The sequence below is a fragment of the Melanerpes formicivorus genome, unplaced genomic scaffold (genome assembly GCF_026170545.1).
Source record: "Melanerpes formicivorus ecotype bairdi unplaced genomic scaffold, bMelFor1.0.p_v2 SCAF_34, whole genome shotgun sequence".
Lineage (NCBI taxonomy): Eukaryota > Metazoa > Chordata > Aves > Piciformes > Picidae > Melanerpes > Melanerpes formicivorus.
The window spans coordinates 6,050,127-6,053,333 of NW_027142386.1; positions in this window are offsets into that span (position 1 = coordinate 6,050,127).

Consider the following 3,207-nt stretch of genomic DNA (forward strand, 5'->3'; position numbering starts at 1 on the left):
CTTCAGCATCAGCCCAGGTGCCAGGGCCAGGCAGCAGCCACGGGGCTTTCACCTCTCCATGCAGGGTGGGCACTTTGTGGGCCCCTCTCCAGGGCACAAGGAACCCCAGCAAGCACGGAAGGGAGCTCTGCAGATCATCCACTCCAGCCCCCCCCCGCTCCTGCAGGGCTCCCACAGCAGCTTGCCCAGGGGCACAGTGCCCAGGGGGGGTTGGAAGCTCTCCACACAAGGAGACTCCACAACCTCTCTGGGCAGCCTGCTCCAGGCCTCCAGCACCCTCACACCAAACTGCTTTCTCCTCATGGTCAAATAGAACCTCCTGGGTGCCAGTTTGTGCCCACTGCCCCTTGGCCTGTTCCTGGGCACCACTGAGCAGAGTCTGGCCCCAGCTTCTTGCCCCCCACAGCTCCTTTAGCTCTTGCTGAGCACTGCTCAGCTCCCCTCTGGGGCTGCTCTTCTCCAGGCTCTCAGCCTTTGCTGCTCACAGAGCTGCTCCAGGCCCCTCAGCATCTCCATGGCTCTCTGCTGGACTCTCCCCAGCAGTTCCCTGCCTCTCCTGACCTGGGGAGCCAGAACTGGACCCAGGACTCCAGCTGTGGCCTCAGCAGTGCAGAGTAAAGCGGCAGCAGACTCTCCCTCACCCTGCTGGCCAGACTCCTCTTGATGCTTTCCAGGAGACCGTTGTCCTTCTTGGCCACAAGGGCCTGTTGCTGGCTGATGAGGAACTTCCCCCTCCAAGCCACCAACCACTTCTCAGAGCATAGCCCAGGCCCCCCTTGGGGACATCCTCCCAGCCGGTGCTGCGGGTGCCCAGCCGCTCGGCGCTATCTGTGCCCTGCAGCTGGCAGGAGCCAGCTTGGAGGCAGAGACTCTGCCTGGCCCTGCTCCCAGCCCACACCCCACGGCTCATCACCCTCCTGCTCTGCAGGTGGGACCAATCTGCATCCCAACCCTGCCCAGCCCCAATCCCCCCAGCCCCAGCCATCCTTGACCCACCCTCCCCAGGGCCAGCAGAGAGCTGGGAAAAAACAACTGCAGAGGGGAGAGATAAGAGTGGGGATGCTGAGACAAAGCCAGGGAGGAGGTGTTTTGACTAAGCTGCTTTCCCCCCCCCAAACTAACCCACTTGGAGCCTGTTTGCACTGCAGGAGCTGGTGTCACAGCACAGGGGGAGGGGGAAGCTGGGGCACAGAGAATCAGGGGAAAGCCTGAAGTTTCAGGGAACTTTCACATTTCAGGGAGCACTCCAAACTGCAGGGAACATTCCTCAGCCCAACTCAATCTGGCTGCTTCCCACGGGCCACTCACCCCACCCACAGTGCAGGGTGAGGGCCCCCCAAGACAGCCATGAGCTGCTCTGTGCCCCATGAAAGGGCACCTGGCACCAGCACCCAGCTCCTGCCAGCACCTTGCAGGGAGGCTCTGGCTCTGCTCACGCTGCCCCAGGCGTGAGGGAAGGATATTTTTAGAGCTTCCCAAAGCTGCTGAGGAGGAAGGAGATGGAAACCCACGTGCAGGGACTCTGCTGAGCAGCACCTTCTGGTCCACACCATCTCTGTCTGACTGGCACCCACCCTAGCTGGAGGATGCTGCTGGCTTGGGCAAGCCCTTCCCAGGCTCATCCATGTATCTGGGAAGGCAGCAAGGAGAAGACCTTTGAGCTGGCTCTGCTGTCTTAGGGTATCCCAGGGGCACTGGCACAGGCTGCCCAGGGAGGTGGTGGAGTCCCCACCCCTGGAGGTGTTCCAGAAGCCTGTGGCCATGCCACTTGGGGCCATGGTTTGGTGGCCATGGTGGGGCTGGGTTGCTGGTTGGACTGGATGGTCTCAGAGGCCTTTTCCAACATTAATGATCCTATGGAAGCTGAGCAGTGGAGGACCACCCATGGCCAGGCCAGTCCCTGCTGCTTCACGCCCAAGAGGGGGCAGGTTGAGGAAGGAGCAGAGAGCCCTGATGGCATCAGGGTGAAGCCAGCCCCTTGGGACACCCAGTGGAAGGTTGAACACAGGTAAGGTGGTGCTGGTGCTGAGGAAGCACCTGAGCAGGAGGAGCACAGCTGTGCCAGGTGCTGGGGGGCAAAGCAGGAGGAGCAGCACCAGACTGTGTATCCCCTCCCAGGCACCGGGGTCCCTGTTTTGTCTGGTCGGGGTTAGCTCTGCTCCAGCTGCCCCAGCACCAACTGGCCTCGGCCAGAAGGAGTTTGAATTAGTCGTTGAGCTAATCAGAGGATGCAAATCAGCCTCAAGACAGAGAAAAGCTGATTTGCATATTCTTTTTAACGCCCCGGTGCCATTACACCGGTTTCTGGCTGTGCAGGGGGGGGGGGGGGGGGGAAAGCAGAGTCAGACCTGAAAATCACAGCAGAGACAAGACCAAGGCTGCCTTTGAAAGAGCAATTAAACCCAGCCACCTCCTGCTCGGAGGGTGAGGGAGGGTCAGAGGCAAAGCTGCTTTTGATGTGCAAATAACCCCGCGGCAGCTCTCCCCACCAGCCTGCTCCCTGCCTTACATCTGCCAGTCCCAACCCAAAACCCAAGGGGCAGGAAGGGGGGGAACGTGTCCAATGTTTGCTCTCCTCCCTTCCTAAAGGAGCTGACAGCTGGCGTGTGCTGCGGGGAGGGACCTGAGTGCCTGACATCAGTTGGGAAGGGGGAAGGGGGGGGGGGAGGAAGGACCCCCAGGCAGTCCTCATTAGTCATCACCAAAAAGAAAAGGGGACACAAAACCCCCCCCGACTCCCCCCACCCCAACCCCAGCGTGGTAAATGCGGGGAGGCAGCAGCTGGGAGATCAGCACAGCCCATGGAGCATGGTACCTGCTGTCTCCGCACCGTGGAAGATTTGGCTGTTTGTTTAGCAGCCTGCCAGGGGCTGCTTGCTCCTCCCCAGGCAGGGACACACGGCCCGAAGGTGGTCACAGCCTGGCACACCGAGGGGCTCCCTTCCTTCCAGCCCCAAGTGCCCCTTTGCTTCCTGCTCTCAGCTCAGTGCTGAAATAAAATCATTGAAGTTGAAAGAGACCTCCAAGAGCACCCAGCCCAGCCAGCAACCCAGCCCCACCATGGCCACCAAACCCTGGCCCCAGGTGCCATGGCCACAGGTTTCTTGAACACATCTGGGGGTGGGGACTCCCCCACCTCCCTGAGCAGCCTGTTGCAGCCTGTTCCAGCAAACCAGAGCCAGCCCTAGCCCTGCTCCCCACCACCAG